Source organism: Astatotilapia calliptera, chromosome 9 (assembly GCF_964374335.1).
Source record: "Astatotilapia calliptera chromosome 9, fAstCal68.1, whole genome shotgun sequence".
NCBI lineage: Eukaryota > Metazoa > Chordata > Actinopteri > Cichliformes > Cichlidae > Astatotilapia > Astatotilapia calliptera.
The window spans coordinates 2865666-2887467 of NC_137430.1; the positions used below are offsets into that span (position 1 = coordinate 2865666).

The 21802-nt window shown below is 42.7% G+C and overlaps 2 long non-coding RNA genes across 2 annotated transcripts in view; one reads left to right on the forward strand and one right to left on the reverse strand.

The window, feature by feature from the left end:
* The window catches only part of LOC145431020 (uncharacterized), a 34528-nt gene extending 13285 nt beyond the window's left edge, over nucleotides 1–21243 (reverse strand). Inside the window, exons 1-2 of the long non-coding RNA XR_013911396.1 lie at nucleotides 19697–21243; nucleotides 12926–13018 (exon numbers count right to left, since the gene is read on the reverse strand). This is a non-coding gene — a long non-coding RNA (uncharacterized LOC145431020). The remainder of the gene's footprint in view (nucleotides 1–12925; nucleotides 13019–19696) is intronic.
* On the forward strand, nucleotides 4349–6631 carry LOC113032575 (uncharacterized). Its single transcript, XR_013911178.1, has 3 exons — nucleotides 4349–4453; nucleotides 5336–5677; nucleotides 6560–6631. It is a non-coding gene; the product is annotated as an uncharacterized LOC113032575 (long non-coding RNA).
* Nucleotides 21244–21802: the final 559 nt, after the last annotated feature.

The following is a 21802-nucleotide window of genomic DNA, read 5'->3' on the forward strand; positions in this document are numbered from 1 at the left end:
GGCCCCTCCCCTTGTCTCTCTCTGCCCCTGCCTTCTCCTTTAGGTCACACCTGCTGCTCATCTGCTCTCGTTACAACCAATTACCCTCAGGGGTGATATAAGCTGGAGTAGAGCAGTGTGGAGGAGGAGGGAGAGGTTTCTGGTGGATTTCCTCTGGGCTGGTCAGAGTGTGCTACTAGCCTAGGTGTGGAACAGCCTGCTGCATGTGACCAGCCTTCTGGTGTGTGGCTCTTTGTGAGTAGTGTTTAACTGAGCAGTGATTGCCCATGAGTGACGGCGGCCTTCATTAGTTTGTGTGGCCTGCCTGGATATTGTTTGCTAGCAGCGTTGCTGTCTCTTTCTGTTGAAGCCTTATTGTTGCTTTCTTTGTTGAAGTGGTCATTACCACTTTGGGTTGACCTCCCTGATTTCTCATTAAAGCAGCGGTGCTGTCTCCTTTTGTTGTTGCCATTTGTATGATTATTGAGGTGTTTGCCTACAATAAAGATCTATTTTATGTTAAATACCTCTGCCTGGCGTTCTTTTCATTCCACCTGGATCTAACTGTTACTGTCCCCCACCCTCATCGCCTAGACTTTTAAGTGGGGACGTAACACCACGTCAACGCGATAAAGCGGGCTAACCCGTGTTAGGATTTACTCGGTGTTAAAGCATTATTGTGGCTTAAACGTGTTAATGCCGACATCGCGACTAACGCGATTAACAATTAAACCAGCGCAGTCTGAGTCAAAATCCCTGATGTTGCTGTTAGCTAATTTTGGGCAATTTGTCCAATGTCTGTCCATTCTGCTGACAGCCCTAAAATAAAAGCAAGGGGTATAAGTGTATTTAGTCGTGTATTTATTTATATGCCTGAAGAAAAAACTTCTTACAGTTTTGATGCCCAAGCTTTCTCAGTACTTGTATCACTCTCTGCAGTCGCCATTACAGAAATGTCACATGTCGTCATTTTGAGTACTAGGCCTTTAACATTTTAAAAGAAGGCATAAATTAGGACTATGAATAAGTCAGCTGTGTTTATGCTGTAAACTACACTACTGCTAGTTCTGCTGCTACTGATGATGATGACAATGATGACGATAATCGTAATACTGTATATGCTTTGGTAATAAAGCCAATCAAAACGTACAGGAGAACATGCGAAGGAGACGCATTCCTCCACGGGAGGATGCAGTCTGTCATGTTTCTGCTGGAAGGGACAAACTGGGACTTGATATCCACTACATAAATGCCTTCAAAGGTAAGTTGGTCTTTAGTTTGGATTAGATTTGGAGTTTGTCACTTTGTCTTTTGTCACTCACTTGGTATGCCTATGCAATTCAGGTCGGGGCATTTTCACGACTGTTCCATTCCAAAAAGGAGACTTCCTTTTGGAATACAGAGGTAAACTCATAACAAAAGAAGAATGTGAGCGGAGACACAGAGTTTATCATGACAGCCTGAAGGTGTTCATGTTTGAATTCAAGTTAGATGGAAAACTCTGGTGGTGCGTATTATATCAGTGTAGTTTGATTAAGATTAAATTACACATTGCTTTTGATTTATGAAAAAAAGCTTCCTAACTAGTTAAGCTAATACTTTTTTGCCTAACCCCACAGTGTGGATGCATCTCAAGAAGATGGGTCATTAGGCAGACTTGTCAACGACAACCACATCAGTCCAAGTGCTAAGATGAAAATATTAAATATCAATGGAAAGCCCCATCTATGCTTATTTGCAAGCAGAGACATAAGTCCAGGTGAAGAAATAGACTACAATTATGGTGACTCGGATTGGCTCTGGAGATGCAAGGTATTTCTACAATTGTACTTTTTGGAACTGATAAATTGCATACCCTAAGCCATTTTTACATTTGTACCTACTCAAATTGGCTTAACGTGACTTACGGCATCTAGTTTTTCACTGAAATTGAGTATCACCTACTGTGCCTGGGGTAACTATAGCAATGCAGCCGAGCATCCAGTGATATAAATGCCACAGCAAGCATGGACGTCAAGGTGACAAAATGCCTGCTGCTCAGTCTATACTTTAGTGTTCAATTCAGGGATCACGCTGTTAATTTTGGTCGCTATTTCAAACATTTCAGAGTTTCAAAAATGATGGCTTGGATTTTCACGAAGGAGGCGCACTCATAACTTATCGAGTGACACCATTGACCAGCCACCTGGTGGCATTCAGTCTATGTCAAATTTTCTGATCACTTTGGATCACTTGGAACCTTGGTGCAGTAGTTACTGAAAAACTACATGGTACTATAACCTACTGGAAAAACAGGGGTAGGTACTAATGGAAAACAGGCAATTGTGATGGCTGCCACATCAAAGCCCTCTAAAAGCACTAAAAAAATATCAGCAGGTATGCAGAAATAAAAAATGGCTTTTGGTTTCTAAATTTTAACAGTGATTGATGTTTAATGTGATTCTACACAGCAAAATCTCCAGTGTTAAATTAACACTGGAGAGTGTCTATAAGGGTCCACACCTCTGAGTGTTAAATACAACACTGTTGAGTGTTAAATTAACACTTTTGACAGTGTTATATGTTTAAAAGTAACCTAGTCAGTTTTGAAGATTAACAATGGCTAACACTGAGCAGTGCTGATTTTCTAACACTGGAAAATAACTCAAAATGTTAGAAATATTCCAGTGTTAGAAAATCAGCACTGCTCAGTGTTAGTCTTTGTAAATCTTCAAAACTGACTAGGTTACTTTTAAACATATAACACTGTCAAAAGTGTTAATTCAACACTCAACAGTGTTGTGTGGACCCATATAGACACTCTCTAGTGTTAATTTAACACTGGAGATTTTGCTGTGTAGCCTCTTTAGTTAGATTCATTTTAAATTTTGTCCCTCGAAGATAAATGGGCCCTAGTGACAGTTCGTTGCTGCTACAGGTGATTGTTTTACTCCTTTAGCAATGGCTTAAAAAATAAAGAAATCACACTGACTATTTGTCTCTTAATCATAGGGCCTTAAATTCTCTATACATGACAGTGAATATTTTAAAGACAATAGCTTGAAACTTATCTTTCTCATACAGTTTATTTAATGTTTCAAAATCCTCTTCAAAAATGCACTGTATATTCATTTTCTATCTGTTACACACGAAGACGGAGACCAGCCAGATTCAGAAGACTGTGAGCTGCCTAAAGCCGCAACCAAACAGCTTTCCAAACAATGATCTGGACCTGAAACATCCAGAGCCTGAAAGGGTAAATATAATCCAGTGTACCACTTAATGAACTAATAATTTAATCTATCATCATTCTTTATGGATGCTGTGTGTGTGTGTGTTTGGCTGTCACCTGGGTGTGATGTGATTTACATGGACCGTGGCTTGTAGGTCCTTTTCATTGTTTCAAAGTGCAAGTCTGGATAACATCTGAGTGTGTGTGTGTGTGTGTGTGTTAACCACCCAAATGTGACTTAGGAGGACCACACTGTTATTGGGGGACTCCGTCAAAGTTTGCTTCATGGTGACATCACTCTGGTTTTAGGAGGGGTCTTCTCGTATGTCTTGACAGTTTGACCTACAGCATGCAGAACTGACTGCATGTGCTTTGTTTCTATGTTGAAATTTTTTGAAACTCAGGCTTGAACATTAAGATAGATAGTACTATACAACTTCTTAACTTGTTTTAGGCACTTTTTACTGCTTTAGTGCATGGGCTCTCTCTGGCTGTGTACTCTGGCTTCTTCCCACAGTCCAAAGATGTAGCTTATGGGGTTAGGTTAACTGGTGATTCAAAACTGCCCTTTGGTGTGAATGCAAATGCTTGTCCTTCCATGTTAGACTGGTGATCTGTCCAGGTTGTACTGCCCTATGGTAGCTGGTATAGGCCCCAAAACTGCTACCCCACAATCCTGATAAGGATAAGTGGAAGAGGATGGATGATTGCAAAGGAATCAGTTGTTAATTATTGTAGCCAGTATTTTTTTCAGAAGAAAACATTTCTTGAGTGGAAAGCCCCCCCCCCCACCCCCCCACCCCCCCCACACACACACACACACACACACATGCAAATTAAAAACAGAAGCACAGGCCTGCCCAGTACAGTTGCAAGAAGAGCACTTGGTCTAATCTTTGTGCCATCTTTTCTTTGTTGCAGGATCTTGATGAAGAAATGCCTCAGCAAGGCTCAGAAGCCATGCATTCTTCTTCAGTGCAAGATTTTGAAGAGGTAACATTGACCTAGGACAGATTTTAATGAATGTTTCTCATGCACGATGTGTACCTTACGCTATTTGCCGATAGTGAAATGGTCTATTCATCCTCTTGAGTGATGCATTTTTAGTAACTGTCAGATTACTGTTCTTTTGTCTTCATTCTCTATCTGTTACACACGAAGACTGAGACCAGCCAGATTCAGAAGACTGTGAGCTGCCTAAAGCCGCAACCAAACAGCTTTCCAAACAATGATCTGGACCTGAAACATCCAGAGCCTGAAAGGGTAAATATAATCCAGTGTACCACTTAATGAACTAATAATTTAATCTATCATCATTCTTTATGGATGCTGTGTGTGTGTGTTTGGCTGTCACCTGGGTGTGATGTGATTTACATGGACCGTGGCTTGTAGGTCCTTTTCATTGTTTCAAAGTGCAAGTCTGGATAACATCTGAGTGTGTGTGTGTGTGTGTGTGTGTGTTAACCACCCAAATGTGACTTAGGAGGACCACACTGTTATTGGGGGACTCCGTCAAAGTTTGCTTCATGGTGACATCACTCTGGTTTTAGGAGGGGTCTTCTCGTATGTCTTGACAGTTTGACCTACAGCATGCAGAACTGACTGCATGTGCTTTGTTTCTATGTTGAAATTTTTTGAAACTCAGGCTTGAACATTAAGATAGATAGTACTATACAACTTCTTAACTTGTTTTAGGCACTTTTTACTGCTTTAGTGCATGGGCTCTCTCTGGCTGTGTACTCTGGCTTCTTCCCACAGTCCAAAGATGTAGCTTATGGGGTTAGGTTAACTGGTGATTCAAAACTGCCCTTTGGTGTGAATGCAAATGCTTGTCCTTCCATGTTAGACTGGTGATCTGTCCAGGTTGTACTGCCCTATGGTAGCTGGTATAGGCCCCAAAACTGCTACCCCACAATCCTGATAAGGATAAGTGGAAGAGGATGGATGATTGCAAAGGAATCAGTTGTTAATTATTGTAGCCAGTATTTTTTTCAGAAGAAAACATTTCTTGAGTGGAAAGCCCCCCCCCCCCCCCACACACACACACACACACATGCAAATTAAAAACAGAAGCACAGGCCTGCCCAGTACAGTTGCAAGAAGAGCACTTGGTCTAATCTTTGTGCCATCTTTTCTTTGTTGCAGGATCTTGATGAAGAAATGCCTCAGCAAGGCTCAGAAGCCATGCATTCTTCTTCAGTGCAAGATTTTGAAGAGGTAACATTGACCTAGGACAGATTTTAATGAATGTTTCTCATGCACGATGTGTACCTTACGCTATTTGCCGATAGTGAAATGGTTTATTCATCCTCTTGAGTGATGCATTTTTAGTAACTGTCAGATTACTGTTCTTTTGTCTTCATTCTCTATCTGTTACACACGAAGACTGAGACCAGCCAGATTCAGAAGACTGTGAGCTGCCTAAAGCCGCAACCAAACAGCTTTCCAAACAATGATCTGGACCTGAAACATCCAGAGCCTGAAAGGGTAAATATAATCCAGTGTACCACTTAATGAACTAATAATTTAATCTATCATCATTCCTTATGGATGCTGTGTGTGTGTGTGTGTGTGTTTGGCAGTCACCTGGGTGTGATGTGATTTACATGGACTGTGGCTTGTAGGTCCTTTTCATTGTTTCAAAGTGCAAGTCTGGATAACATCTGAGTGTGTGTGTGTGTGTGTGTTAACCACCCAAATGTGACTTAGGAGGACCACACTGTTATTGGGGGACTCCGTCAAAGTTTGCTTCATGGTGACATCACTCTGGTTTTAGGAGGGGTCTTCTCGTATGTCTTGACAGTTTGACCTACAGCATGCAGAACTGACTGCATGTGCTTTGTTTCTATGTTGAAATTTTTTGAAACTCAGGCTTGAACATTAAGATGGATAGTACTATACAACTTCTTAACTTCTTTTAGGCACTTTTTACTGCTTTAGTGCATGGGCTCTCTCTGGCTGTGTACTCTGGCTTCTTCCCACAGTCCAAAGATGTAGCTTATTGGGTTAGGTTAACTGGTGATTCAAAACTGCCCTTTGGTGTGAATGCAAATGCTTGTCCTTCCATGTTAGACTGGTGATCTGTCCAGGTTGTACTGCCCTATGGTAGCTGGTATAGGCCCCAAAACTGCTACCCCACAATCCTGATAAGGATAAGTGGAAGAGGATGGATGATTGCAAAGGAATCAGTTGTTAATTATTGTAGCCAGTATTTTTTTTCAGAAGAAAACATTTCTTGAGTGGAAAGCCCCCCCCCCACACACACACACACACACACATGCAAATTAAAAACAGAAGCACAGGCCTGCCCAGTACAGTTGCAAGAAGAGCACTTGGTCTAATCTTTGTGCCATCTTTTCTTTGTTGCAGGATCTTGATGAAGAAATGCCTCAGCAAGGCTCAGAAGCCATGCATTCTTCTTCAGTGCAAGATTTTGAAGAGGTAACATTGACCTAGGACAGATTTTAATGAATGTTTCTCATGCACGATGTGTACCTTACGCTATTTGCTGATAGTGAAATGGTCTATTCATCCTCTTGAGTGATGCATTTTTAGTAACTGTCAGATTACTGTTCTTTTGTCTTCATTCTCTATCTGTTACACACGAAGACTGAGACCAGCCAGATTCAGAAGACTGTGAGCTGCCTAAAGCCGCAACCAAACAGCTTTCCAAACAATGATCTGGACCTGAAACATCCAGAGCCTGAAAGGGTAAATATAATCCAGTGTACCACTTAATGAACTAATAATTTAATCTATCATCATTCTTTATGGATGCTGTGTGTGTGTGTGTTTGGCTGTCACCTGGGTGTGATGTGATTTACATGGACGAAGTTTATTAGTTGATATCTGCAACTGAATTGAAAACACCTCACCTTTCCAACTGTCCAAAACAAATAAATGTTGCAATATTTTGCTAACAGTTTCACAATCATCGTCTGGTGTGCACAACAATATCATCTTTGGACAAGTGCATTCAGTGTGTGGGACCGGTTTCCTCCCTCAAGTGGCTTGGCTATAAGTGCAAAGGTGAGACATTTAGTGAATAGGTACAGTGTATAGTAAAAAGCATTAATAGAGTTCAACAAGTTAAGACTAGCTGAAATGAACACTGCTCCCTTTTTAATTAATGGGTGGTCACGTCTAATTAAAGAAATGTAGTATTACCTCATTGGTGCAGGACCTTGTAAAAATGGTATACTTGGGATTGTCCTCAATTCCCCATTCCATAACATAAACTGCTCAAAATAATAAAGGGAACACTTAAACAATGCGATGTTACTCCAAGTCAGTCACACTCCTTTGAAATCAAACTGTTCACTTAGGAAGTAACACTGACAACCAGTTTCACATGCTGTTTTGCAAATAGAGTAGACAACAAGTGGAAATTATAGTCAATTCACCATAATAAAGGACTGGTTCTGCAGGTGGTGACCACAGACCACTTCTCAGCACCTATGCTTTCTGGCTGATGTTATGGTCACTTTTGAATGCTGGCGGTGATTTCATTTTAGTGGTAGCATGAGACGGTCTACAACCCACACAAGTGGCTCAGGTAGTGCAGCTCATCTAGCGTAGCACATCAATGTGAGCTGTGGCAAGAAGGTTTGCTGTGTCTGTTAGTGTAGTGTCCAGAGCATGGAGGTGCTACCTGGATGTGGAGTAGGCCATAAGAGGGCAACAACCCAGCAGCAGGACCGCTACCTCCACCTTTGTGCAAGGAGGAACAAGAGGAGCCCTGCAAAATGACCTCAAACAGGCCACAAATGGTCAGAAACTGACTTCATGAGGGTGGCTTGAGGGTCCAGCGTCCACAGGTGGGGATTGAGCTTGCAGCCTAACACCATGCAGGATGCTTGGCATTTGCCAGAAAACACAAAGTTTGGCAACTTCGGCACGGGCACCCTATGCTCCTCACAGCTGAAAGGAGGTTCAAACTGAGCACGTGACAGTCTGGAGATGTCGTCGTGGGGAACGTTCTGCTGCCTGCAACATCCTCCAGCATGATCATATTGGCAGTGGGTCAGTAATGGTGAGGGGTGGCATTTCTGTACCTGCCAGAGAGCCTGACTGTCATTGGGTAACAAGATGAGGTCCTCGGACCCTTTGTGAGACCACATGCTGGTGCGTTTGGCCCTGGGGTCCACCTAATGCGAGACGACACTGGACCTCATGTGGCTGGAGTATGTCAGCAGTTCCTCCATGACAAAGGCATTGATGCTATGGACTGGCCCGCCTGTTCCCCAGACCTGAATCCAATTGAGCACATCTGGGACATCATGTCTCACTCCATCCACCACAAACTGTCCAGGGGTTGGCAGATGCTTTAGTCCAGGTCTTGGAGGAGATCCTTCAGGAGACCATCCGCCACCTCATCCCGAGCATGCCCAGGCATTGTAGGGAAGTCATACAGGCATCTGGAGGCCACACACATTCAACTACACACTTTCATGCCATTCAACTACCTAAAGAACAAAGTATTTAATAAGAATAATTCCTTCATTCACATCTGGGATGTCCTTTTTTTTGGGGGGGGGGGGATTAGCAGTGTATGTGTAGTCATTAAAATATCCTTAAGTGTGAACAGTTTGGGTTTTTTTTTTCAGCATCTGACATAACTGCAATGCTTTGACAAAAAACTACTTCACTTAAATAGAACTGCAAAGCTAAATTAAGTCTATCAAAATGTGTTTCAGTTTGTTTAGGGGTCTGGCACAAATCTTGCCTTGCAAAATTGGCAAATCAGAATTGCCACCAGTCAACACAGGTGTGTATCCCATTCATATTTGGCTTGACTTTGTTTTTCAGTTTATTTTTTTACCTGTCTAAAGTATTGATCAATTAAAATAACTTTTGTTCTTACATTCCAGAAAGAAGAAATTTCTGAATATTCAGGGGAGGATGGATTGCCACATTCAGTTCTGGATCAAATATCAAGCGATGATGATGGCAACCACAGCATATCAGAAGAAGAATATGTGCCAGATTCAGAGTCATATGATGAAGATTCAGATGACGACATCTCATTATTGCCAAGCACATCAAAAGGTCTGCTATGCCAAAATGACATCTCCAGAGCGCATGAACAATCAGATTCAACGAATTTAATCCACAACTTGACAAAGGACAAGCCACAAGATAAAAGTGAGCTTTGCAAAACTGAATCAGAAAAAATGACTTTAAGTAAAAGATTACTGCTATTTTTGTGGCAAACCACAAGCTAAAATTTCCCGCCACCTGAAAACACACAAAACGGCTCCTGATGTTGTGCATGCATTTTCCCTGCCTAGAGACTCAAACGAGCGTAAAAGTCTGTTAGAGAAATTGAGAAATAAGGGAAATTTTAAGCATAATGCTGCAGTTTTGCATGGTGGAGTGGGACCACTGAAAGTGAAGAGAAGACCCAAGATTAAAGCAGTAGAGGGAAAGTTCGCTCATTGCTTTTATTGTCAAGGGATGTATGTTCGCAAGGATCTTTGGAGACATGTCCGCAGATGTCCGAACAAACCAAAAGATGACACGGATAAAGAACCTGGAAGAACCAAAGTACTCGGCCTGGCTTTAACTCTGGAGTCTCAGTGTTATCCGCAGGTGTCAAGTGGAGTCTGGAAGGTTCTTGCTGTTATGAAACAAGATGAGATTGCCTCAGCTGTGCGAAATGACTTTACTGTTATTCAGTTTGCCCAGTCCCTCTACAATAAACATGGACAAGACCCTACAAAGTATGATTATATACGACAGAAGCTTCGTGAAGCGGGACGTTTGTTGTTGTGTCTGCGCACAGAATTCTCAGTGCATAACATGGAAGAAGCTATTAAGCCTGCTAATTTCCAGAGAGTTGTGCAAGCAGTAAAGAAAGTTTCAGGTTTTGATGAAGAGACACTGTCATACAAAACTCCAAGCCTTGCGCTGAAACTGGGACATACACTGCATAAAATGTCTGACATTATCCATAATCGTGCCCTCATGACAGAGGATGAAGCCCTAATCAAGTCCACTGATGCGTTCAAGAAGTTGTATGTCTCCAAATGGTCCGAGATGGTGTCTCACCGTGCCTTGAACACATTGAGTGAGGCAAAGTTTAACAAGCCATCAACATTGCCCTTTACAGAAGATGTTCGGATTCTCCATCACTACCTTCAAAAATCTGCAGAAAGTGCCTTTTGCAGCTTGGAGAACGAAGCCACAGCTTAGAATTATGCCCAACTTGCACAAGTTACACTCTCACAAATCATTGTGTTCAACCGAAGACGTTCTGGAGAGGTTTCAAAGATGCGCCTCAAAAGTTTTCTTGAAAGAGACAAAACAGCACTCCACACAGATGTTGCCATGGGGCTCTCAGAAATGGAACAGAGACTCTGTAACTATTTCTGTAGAATAGAAATAATGGGAAAAAGGGACAGAAATGTTCCAGTTCTGCTAACACCAAGCATGCTGGATGCTCTGTCACTACTGGTTAGTAGGAGGCCTGACTGTGGTATTTGTGCCACTAATATCTACCTCTTTGCAAGACCCCGTTCAATGAGTCATTACAGAGGAATGGACTCCTTGCGTGTTCATGCACACCAGTGTGGAGCAAAGCAGCCTGAGTATCTAAGATCGACACAGCTCAGAAAACATGTTGACACACTCTCACAAGTCCTTAATTTGAAAAACAACGAACTTGATCAGGTTGCAGATTTCCTGGGTCATAATATACGCGTTCACTGCGAATTCTACAGATTACCAGTTCCCACAACACAGCTGGCCAAGATTTCCAAACTGCTTTTAACACTGGAAAAAGGACATCTTTCCCAGATCCAGGGGAAATCACTGGATGAGATCAAAATAGAAGGTTTGTATTGAAAGGAGCAAATATTAGGGCAGTAGTTGAATATTATGCTTTATCAACAGAATTAAAACCTAAAAGCACAGACCATTCTGTTAAATGTCCATGATTTAAGGTTCTTGAAGTCTATTGTTCATCACTTTGCAACATATGGCAAACTGCAGAGTGGTGGCAAAAAGTCACTTGGATGAGTGACAAAATGTTTCTCCCACTGAAAACGCTACGTCCAGATTAACAGAATCAACGTTTTGGGATTTACTTACCTGGATGATTGAGCATGCATCAAGAGACTTTTATTCAACTTTTTATTCAGTCTTTTATTCACAGCGGAACACTAAATGTCTCATTTTAGAAATTTGATCAATTTTCAAAGAGAATTTTTGCTCGTTTTGATATTGATGGTAGCAACACATTTCAGAAGTTAGTACAGGGTAGCATCCATTCTTTTAGCAAGCAAATGTTTTTTGTTTTTTTTGTTTGGTTTTTTGTTTGTTTTAACTGCTACTACTTTATATATCTTCCAGAGAAAAATGCTGCTCAATCCCACAATTCCCGAAGAGCTCCCAAAAACATGTGGTCCAAGGCTGAGGTTGCTGCAGTGATGAGGCATTTTAAAGACCACATAAACGAAGGGAAACTAGCCACCAAAAATGAATGCAGTCATTGCAAATTGGTAGAAGATCCGGTGTTGGCAGGAAGAACAGTTCAAAACATAAGAGATTTCTTAAGAAACAGAGGATTAACTGCAAAAAGGCAGGAAAAAAATGAACTAAAATAACTGTTTAGCCAGATGTGGTTTTACATCTTGGTCAGATTGCCAATTGTTGTTAACACTGATGTTCTGTTTAAAGAAAAAAAAAGTTCTTGTTAATTACAGAAGTAGTTTGTATTTCATAATTTTTACATTTAATTTATTTAGGTTTTTTTTTTGACAGGTTATATTTAAAATAAAAAATTATAAATGCATATTTTCTCCCCTTAATATTTACCTTTAAACTATTAAAATTCATTTTAAATGTTTTTAATTTTTCTGTTTTCTATATTTTTATATTTCTGTGGGAAGCGTGGGCATTTTTGTCCATAGATTTCTTTTTTTTATTTATGGTTAAAATTAATGTTCAGATCCAAGAACACTAATAAAATGATGTTCCAGTAATCCTGTGTCCTGTCAGATGTGTATTCATGGTAATGATGAGCTATTTAAATATTACATCATTGTCCCTTTAAAGACCCAATATTGCTTTTTTTGGACCTCATAAAACACATTGTTGTCAAGTGGACAATGTCTCCAGAAAACACAATAGAGTCTGGTTGATGTATATCAGTGTATCTAGACTTCTATAGGGAGTGTATGAGGTCTGAAGTGACCCAAATTTTTTTCAGATTTTTTCGAACACTTTAACCTCGCTCCCTTGGCTCTAAGTCCTTTGAAAAGGGTAGTCCACTTAAACCACCACCGGGCGGATTGACGTAGGATAGTCCCTCCATACCACATAGACCCGTGTGTGTGTGTGTGTGTGTGTGTGTGTGTGTGTGTGTGTGTGTGTGTGTGTGTGTGTGTGTGTGTGTGTGTGTGTGTGTGTGTGTGTGTGTGTGTGTGTGTGTGTGATTTGTGTGAGGTCAAGATGTGACCCTGTGAAGACTCCCCAAAGGCTGGTGCCAGGAGTCTAGGGCTCCATCTGAACAAAAGGCTCTTATACTTAAAGAAATATACGTGTGTTTGCTAAACCATATATCAGCAAGAGAAGATACGACCTCTCCTAGGAGGTGTGTGATCTTATGCTACAGAGACTTGTTACAGGATGAGACATTCTTTCAATCTACAAATGATTATATACTTCTAAGCATATATGAGTAAATATTTCTAAGCATAAATGGCAATGAACAATACAAAACCTAACACTCACCTCCTGTGTTGAGCTCATTGTTTCCTCTGTAGTGACTCAGCTGAGTCCAGATGGCTGAAAATGTTCCTCTGCTCTTCTCCTCCTGTTGATCAGCTGGGACACAAAACAGATCTTTGTTACCTCCACACTGCACCGAAGAGTCAAAGTGTCTCATATGGTCATCTGACAACACAAAGTACAAATTTCACTCTGATTGGTTGTAGAAATCTTGTGAGACGTGTTGTGCTGCAAAGTGAGGAAACTCTCTCACTCACTTATACTTCAGGAGTAACTTTGTGACATTGGCTCTAATATTCTAAGCAGCCCTTTACTATGACAGGGCCAGAATGTCCTATTTGAAGGTTTGGGAGAAGGACCATGTTAAAGGTGGATTGGGGTTTATACACTTTGTTGTGATACAGGTAAAGCTGTAAGAGCCTGAGAAGGTGTCCTGAGTGAACCTCTAAAACCAGTTTTCAGCTAACGACTCTGCTTCAGTCTGGAAAACAGCAACTACAAGTTTAAAGACTCCATCAACAATTCACACCCAGCAACAGCCTGAACAGCTCCTCCTGTGGTTTCCACAAACAGGGACAGACCTGTTACTCCCCCACCCCACACTTTCAACTCCTTCAGCCCCCCACCATTCATAATAACAGGGGCCCATACCTGATCACCACTTCACAAGTCTCTCCAGCCCCCATGATGCCTCTCTCCAAACTCCACCATCCCCCAAAGTTTGATTCTGTTCATCTGGACGTTTTCAGTGGGAGAAATGTTCATCACTCATCCAGGTGACTTCTTCAGTCTCAGCTGACTCCAACCTTATAAACACTACATTTACATAATGACTGAAACTAGCACCACTGAAGGAACAATGGGCTGGGAGGTCAGTTCCTTCATCATTTATATGCAAATTCTCATGAACATTGATCAACAACCAGCTATTTGACAAATGCTGTGATTGCAGCCATTCCCCAAACTGTTCGTGAAAGATACTCATGGTCATTGATCAATGAGCTTTTATCAGTGAAAAGACTTTTCTGCTCCAACTTCTCCCAGCATGCTGAGCTAATGATTAGTTGGTGTTTTTCTCCAAACACTCTCTCACTCTTCTCTCAACGTGTTCACAATAAACTGTGAACAGACACCGAGGAGAGCAGCAGAAGACCTCATTCATACGGTGTACATTTTAGGACATCGTCAGGTCTCAAGAAAAAAATTGTCAGGTATCAGAAAAAAAAACTGTCAGGTCTCAGTTCTCAAGAAAAAAGTTGTGTTACACTCAAAACATGAAGAAGGAACTGATGAAAGTGCAAGAAGAACTTGCAGAAGAGAAAATTGAGGTGAAGGCATTCAAGAAAGACATGACTGGCTCTGCGGTGACCAAGAAAGACTGCAAAGACGCACTTAAAGAAATACGCAAGCACAAAAAGGAAGCTAAAGAGTTCCTCAAACACAAAGTGAAACTGGCCAAACAGCAGTTGAAAGAAAAATTTAAAGATGCCGTGGAGCAGCTCAACAAAACCTTAAAAGAACTGAAGGCAAAAGAAAAAGAAAAGCAAGCAGAGGACAGCAGGGAATTCTGGAGCAGACTGCTGAGAAAGAAGTGACCCAGCAGCATCGAGTTTGAGGACATCAATAGTTTCTTCCTCCTCTCTCCACCTTTCTTTCACCCCATCCTTCTTCTTGGGACATTTGTTTGTTTTTTAAAAACTCTAATCTAAATACATGTACTGAAATACACAAATAAAATTGCCATTACTTGACCTCATGTTGCCTGCTTCTTTTCTTGTGTGTCTGTGGATGTAAAACAGTAACACACTTTCTGCTCTGTGTCTTTAATTTTAAATAAATGCAATATGTTTTCATTTTAAAATGCAGTGCAAAAAACTTCTGCTCTAAATCTTTTTTTTTAGCAAAAAGCTTTTTTTTTTGCCTGTTGTGGAAGTTTTCCATTTAAATAAAGCCTGCAGACGAGTGGTGAGCGGTAGCTAACATTCTTTAATCAAAACACACAAAGAACAGACAACCAAGCATGATGAAGTCCCTGCATGACCGCGGGACAGACGGTCAGCAGAGTCTCCCTGAGCCTAGCATGGCTCTCAGTTAAATACCTTCTCCAGGAACAAAAGGCAGTACACAGCTGTTTCACACCTTAAGGTTCACACTAACTCCGCCATGGACGGTCCCAAGCCCGGCTGTGAAAGGAGGAGGGTGGTCGCCCTGCCAAGGCGACCAGAACCGATTAATTGGGGAAACTTGGCTCGAAACCAATGGAATCTCAACGATCAGCTTTATCAACCAATGCTACCGCATCCGGGGCAGCCGATGCGCCAGCGCTGGGGACCCAGGGCCATCAATTCCATCGTCTCACGCCCAAGACGCCGATCAACATTGGAGCATGGAATGTCAGAACTGGTCACCATGTTGGGCAGAAGGAGATCATCGCCCGTGAACTTTCAAAACTCAACATCTCGATAACGGCCCTATCTCCGTCTCCGTCGAAGTGTCGGCCATGGACAAAAAGATGACGTTGTATTACTCGGGCGGCGACAAAAGAGAAGCCGGAGTCGGCTTCATGGTACACCATCGGTTCTCTGCGAGCGTCGTGGCCTTCCAACCTATATCTGACCGTATCGCTGTTCTAACTGTCAACGGTACAATCAAGCTACATATCATCGCGGTCTATGCACCGACCGAAATGAACTCCGACGCAACAAAAGATGATTTCTATGATTGCCTGCAAGACGTCATGGACTCCCTACCTCAAACCGGCATGATCATGATCGCCGGCGACATGAACGCCCACGTCGGAGAAGACCGCACTGGCTGGGAATCGACGATGGGAAAGTTCGGCCATGCAAAAATGAACGACAATGGGCTACGATTGCTGTCATTCGCCGCCACCAACAAACTGGTCCTCTGGAACACGCTATTCCAACACTCGCTCAAGCACCGTCTGACATGGCGCAACCCAAGAGGAAACGACTTAGCGCTACTCGACTATGTGCTCATCAACACCCGGTTCCGATCATCCTTGCAAGATGTCCGGGCGATGCGCGGACCCGACTGCGGCTCTGATCACTATCTTGTCCATGCCAGAGTGCGCCTGAAGCTCCAACGAGCGAAGAGGCCGACACCCAAGCCGCCCAGGCTGGGCTAGCATCACCTTAACAACAATGACCGCCGTCAAGAATTCCAGATCACATTATCGAACCGCTTCGCCCTACTCCCCCTGAGCGACGATGCCAACAAAGAAGAGCAAACAATATCGGAAGCCATCTTGGACTGCGCCAAGCCGCTGTGCCCACCCGCCCAGCGTCGCACACAACCGTGGATCTCGGACGAGTGTCTCGACTTGGTCGTTGAACGCAAGAAGGCCAAGCTAACCAACTTTGAAAAGTATCGTCGGCTAAACCGTGAGGTGCGGCTGCAGATGAAAGCAGACCGTGAGGCGTACTGGAACAAAGTCACTGAGGAACTTGAAAATACAGCCGAACGACAAGACTACAGGGTGTTGTACCAGACCATACGTAGTCTCAGTGGCAAGTGCAAGATGATGAATGATAACATCAGGAAGGTGGATGGCTCGTTTGTAAAGTCAACTGCGGAGCGCCTGCAATGGTGGAAAGAATACTTCAATGAACTCTACAATCACGATCCGCCCCAAGGTCCGGCTGCAGCGCCGCCCATCATCGACCCTCCTACGGTGCCGATGTCTGATGCAGAACCAACGGTAGAAGAAGTCAAACTCGCAATACATTCGCTAAAGAACAACAAGGCCGCTGGCCCTGATCATGTGGCAGCAGAAGCCCTCAAAGCTGGAGGAGAAGTCTTCGTCATACGTCTACACTCATTATTCAAACTGATCTGGACATCAAATGTGATACCAGCAAATTGGAAGAAGGCGGCTGTCATTCCTATCCTAAAGAAATGCGACAACCGAGAATGTAAAAACTACCGGGGCATCAGCTTACTGTCCATCGTCGGCAAGGTCCTTATGAAAACAATTCAATCACGCCTTCAAAAGCACTGTGAGATGACCAGCCGGGAAGAACAGGCCGGGTTCTGACCCGGACGAGGCTGCAGCAACCTGATCTTCACCCTACGTCGACTCATGGAGGAACGGATCAGATGCGGACGCCGAACAGTCATCATCTTCATTGATTTCAAGTCTGCGTTTGATTGCATCGACCGGCCAGCCTTGTGGAGGGCTTTGGCAGCCGAACACATACCCGTGAAGATCATCGAGCTACTACAAACCGCCTACGATGGCTCGACCAGCCAGGTACGTATTCATGACGAAGTGTCCGAAGAATTCCCCATCATGACAGGGGTCCGGCAGGGCGATGTGGTGTCACCGCTGTTGTTCAACATCGTCATCGATGCGATAATGCGCAAAGCATTCGAGGGCCGCCGCAGAGTCCAAGCCTCGACCGATCAATTTATCACCGATCTAATGTTCGCTGACGATAGCGCCATTTTTGCCGAAGACGACACCGAGGCAACTCACATCCTCTATGACATCGCCCGGCACTCCAAACTGTACGGTCTCAAGGTTAACGCCGAGAAGACCAAAGTCCTGACCCTGCGCTGGTGCGTCTGGAAGAAGAAGAACATCTCACTAGAAAGCGAAAATTTCTGAAGAAATTTTAAGTGTGCCTATGCCGCCGCTAATCAGTGTAGTTTGCCATTCAAACGGCTACAGAGAGCAAAACTCAGCAGAGCAGCCATTCTCCACCATGAACTATGGTAAAACCAAACACCGCTCGCGCCTCACAGATGACAGCTTACAGTTTTGTGTAAAGATGAAGTGACGTCGTACAGCCCCGATTTGTAGACGCTGTGTGCAGAGGTTCATAAGCAAACCCGACAATGTTTGCATGAACACGCTTTGAAGCATTACGTTATGGACCACTTTTCACACATAGTTGCTGTCTAATCTACTTGCTTTCATCTTACAGCCCGACACATACAAAAAAAAAAAAAAAAAGAAACAGCCGAGAGAGCACAGACTTTACACCTGAGAGGCGTGATTGCAGATGCCGTTGAGGTGGGTCCACCTCCCCTGCAGCGGCACTGCAGACCACGCCCTGCCACACACATCAAACACGTAAAATAAATATTTATGCACTTTTGCATTCACTTTTTGTTTTTTGTTATTTTTACACAGTGTTCTGAATGATTAACAATGGTCTACAGCCAATCTTGTGTATTATTATACAAACTTTGGTTGTAAGATTCAGATAACTATTTAATAAAAGCTAAATATTTTATATGAGAGTAAGAAAGAAAAGTATATATTTGTGTCCCCCTCTCCCTGTTAATGCTCTACCTGGCCCCCTGGCAAAAGCTGTGCTAGATCTGCCCCTGCACAGTTACCAGCTGTCAGCTACATAAAAAAGGAGCTTGGTGTTATTTGTCTCTCAGAAACAGTTCATAACTTCCCTTCAACTCATTCATGTCACCTAAAAGGTAAACCTGTTTCTCCATCACCAGTTCAGCTCTGATGACTCAGTAAGGACATCTCATGGTTAGGACCAGCCCTTTTTTTTCAGCTGTGGCTCCATCAAACATCAGCTGATACTAGAAATTAAAATCAAATGAATTCTAACAACAGCTGATCAAGCTTAAACTGCTGCTGTTGTTTAGCGCGATAAACAAACAAGAGAGAAAAGCCGATCATTGATCAGTTTCACGATTGAAGTTGCAACAGGCGAGAGAATGACAGGGGAGCCTGAGTAACGACAGAATAAATCCAGCTTTGTGTCTTCTTCCATTCTACCTGAAGTACGGGACAAACTGTGTTCCTTTTCAGCTCAATACGAAACGCGTAATATTTTCTCTGAATGCGGGATGATTTCGTTTGCACGGGGCGGTTGGCAACCCAATAACTAACCTTATGAATACAATAAAGTTCACCATCAGCACCCACCCAGCTGTACGACTTATTGGTCGTGTCCAAATTCATGGGCTGCATCCTCCTGAGGCCGCACTTGTAGACCGATTACGTCATGGCGCGGCCCAGCCAAACTCCAGTTTCCAGCAATGGCGGCCGCTACTAAGTTTTAAAATTACTCTTACTAATCTTTCTGGGTCACAAAATAAACTTTTAACATATTTTCATGCGAGAAAGTAGCTGTGTAAACATCAAATATCTGCTCGGTTTATCAAGATATCGCATATTTGCCAAAGTGCTTCGATGTTTTCGGAGACGTCTGCTACCCACCAGCTCGACAGCTAGCCGGGAGCTCGAGGGTTACTGATGCGGCCGAGAACGGCACAACTCCCGGCACATCATTTTCAGATCATCGCGGACTTTCGCTACTCGGGTTAAACGTAATATATAATTCACTTAGTCAACCTACAAATGTTATTGTTGGGCTTTTTTCAGTGTTTTGTTTGTTCGTGAGTAAATCGGTTTGGCTGAGATTAAAGTTATTAGATTAGATTAGATAAAATAAAACTTTATTAATCCCCCTCCTCCTTGGTTTTTACACAGCTGACTAAACGTCAAACAGAAACCTGATTAAACATAAGTATGAGACAGTCGAGAATTTACGCCAGTGTCCTGTTATATTTTAGATAGCAAGGAGCAGACGGCTGAGTTTATTAAACTCCACCGAGACAGCGGCGACGCTAATCTGAAGGCTAGACCGTCCAATTTCCCCAGTCGTTTACTTCCAGCCTACCCAACCTTCTGAGGAGGATGCAGCCCATGAATTTGGACACGACCAGTGTAACTGATTGTAAAAAGTCAGCACAACGAAAATATACATAACGTCTTACCTGACATTCAGTTCACTGGACACTCGTACCGGCGGCGTGAGGGGGAGGGGGGTGAAACCAGACAGAGAACCGCTCTCGGTGTAAGCCAGGGCCAGTCGCTTGGCGGCCGCCTCGCATCTCTCTTTTTCCCCATCTCCTTTCTGTCATACACCGCTGCCCTCCGTTGTAGCTCCGCGTTAGCAAGCCGCGCTATCCAGCTAGCTGGCTAGCTGCCATGCGGCGCTAGCAGTAACATCGTGAGAGAACTAATATGGGACTTCTTGATAAAATGAGCAGATATTTGAAGTTTACACACCTACTTTCTCGCCTGAAAATATCTTAAAAGTTTATTTTGTGACCTAGAAACACGAATAAAAGCACTATAAAATCGAAGTAGTGGCCGCCATTGTTTGACTCCATAGAGGCGTGCTAGGAATTGTGGGATATAGAGTTTTCCACCAAGCATACACCCTTGCGGTTACCGTAACTATTCAATGGTTCGCGCAACCTTAAAAATTCCAATGGCTCCTTAAAGCAGCGACGCTGTTGTGCGCTGTTGATATTGTTGTCATTACGGTAATCCAAATAAGGGTAGACAGGCCGTACTACTGCTGGCATAAGTTTCACTTTCCGTCCCATTCATTTCAATGGGAAAAAACTTGCATTAAAATATTCATATTTAAAAAACTATAGAAGTAATAAACACCAAAAGTCATAGCACACCATTCCTGATCCAGCCGCACAAAATGATATAACATATATGAAGCTTGTGTCAAAACTGTGGGATGAGTTACGCTGTAAAATTTCAGGCGGAAAAAGGAAAATAATAATAAGAACTAGAAAGCGAAAATTTCTGAAGAAATTTTAAGTGTGCCTATGCCGCCGCTAATCAGTATAGTTTGCCATTCAAACGGCTACAGAGAGCAAAACTCAGCAGAGCAGCCATTCTCCACCATGAACTATGGTAAAACCAAACACCGCTCGCGCCTCACAGATGACAGCTTACAGTTTTGTGTAAAGATGAGGTGACTTCGTACAGCCCCAATTTGTAGACGCTGTGCGCAGAGGTTCATAAGCAGACCCGACAATGTTTGCATGAACACACTTTGAAGCATTACGTTATGGACCACTTTTCACACATAGTTGCTGTACCCACACAGCCGGCTGTAGCTTTTCATCTCACAGCCCGACACATACAAAAAAAAAAAAAAAAAAAGCAGAGAGAGCACAGACTTTACACCTGAGAGGCGTGATTGCAGATATCGCTGAGGTGGGTCCACCTCCCCTGCAGCGGCACTGCAGACCACGCCCTGCCACACACATCAAACACGTAAAATAAATATTTATGCACTTTTCATTCACTTTTTGTTTTTTGTTATTTTTACACAGTGTTCTGAATGATTAACAATGGTCTACAGCCAATCTTGTGTATTATTATACAAACTTTGGTTGTAAGATTCAGATAACTATTTAATAAAAGCTAAATATTTTATATGAGAGTAAGAAAGAAAAGTATATCTTTGTCTCATACTCTCATCAGACAATACATGCCTGTGGCCATCTGCCTGTACAACGCATCCACTTAACACACTGTTTGCTGCTACAGCTACACATGTTTCTTTTCCAAATATTTATTTATAAGTGACTTATGTATGTATGTATGTATATATATGTATATATTGTACTATTCTTAGTTAGCGTATTGTCTGTCTTGTCTTAATGTTGGTTTAAAATGGAGCACTGTAACAAAAAATAATTTCCCCCAGGGATCAATAAAGTATTCTGATTCTGATTCTGATGAACCTCTCAATAAACAAAATATATGCTCGGCTTAAATGACAAACCGCTATTTTACACAGTGGAACACTTATTTTTAAACAAAACCAATGCAGTTCGCCACTGACAGTGCTTACCTTTGCACATCACAGTAAACACTGAACCAAGATGGCGCCCACGCGAACGAGAAATCTGAACTACGGTGTCCTGCAGAGGACAAATGGTCAAAATTGCTAAAATTTACAACATATATGCAGCTCAACAGCGACACCTTGTGACTTATTCCAGTCACTACCTTAAATATACATAACGTCTTACCTGACATTCAGTTCACCGGACACTCATACCGAA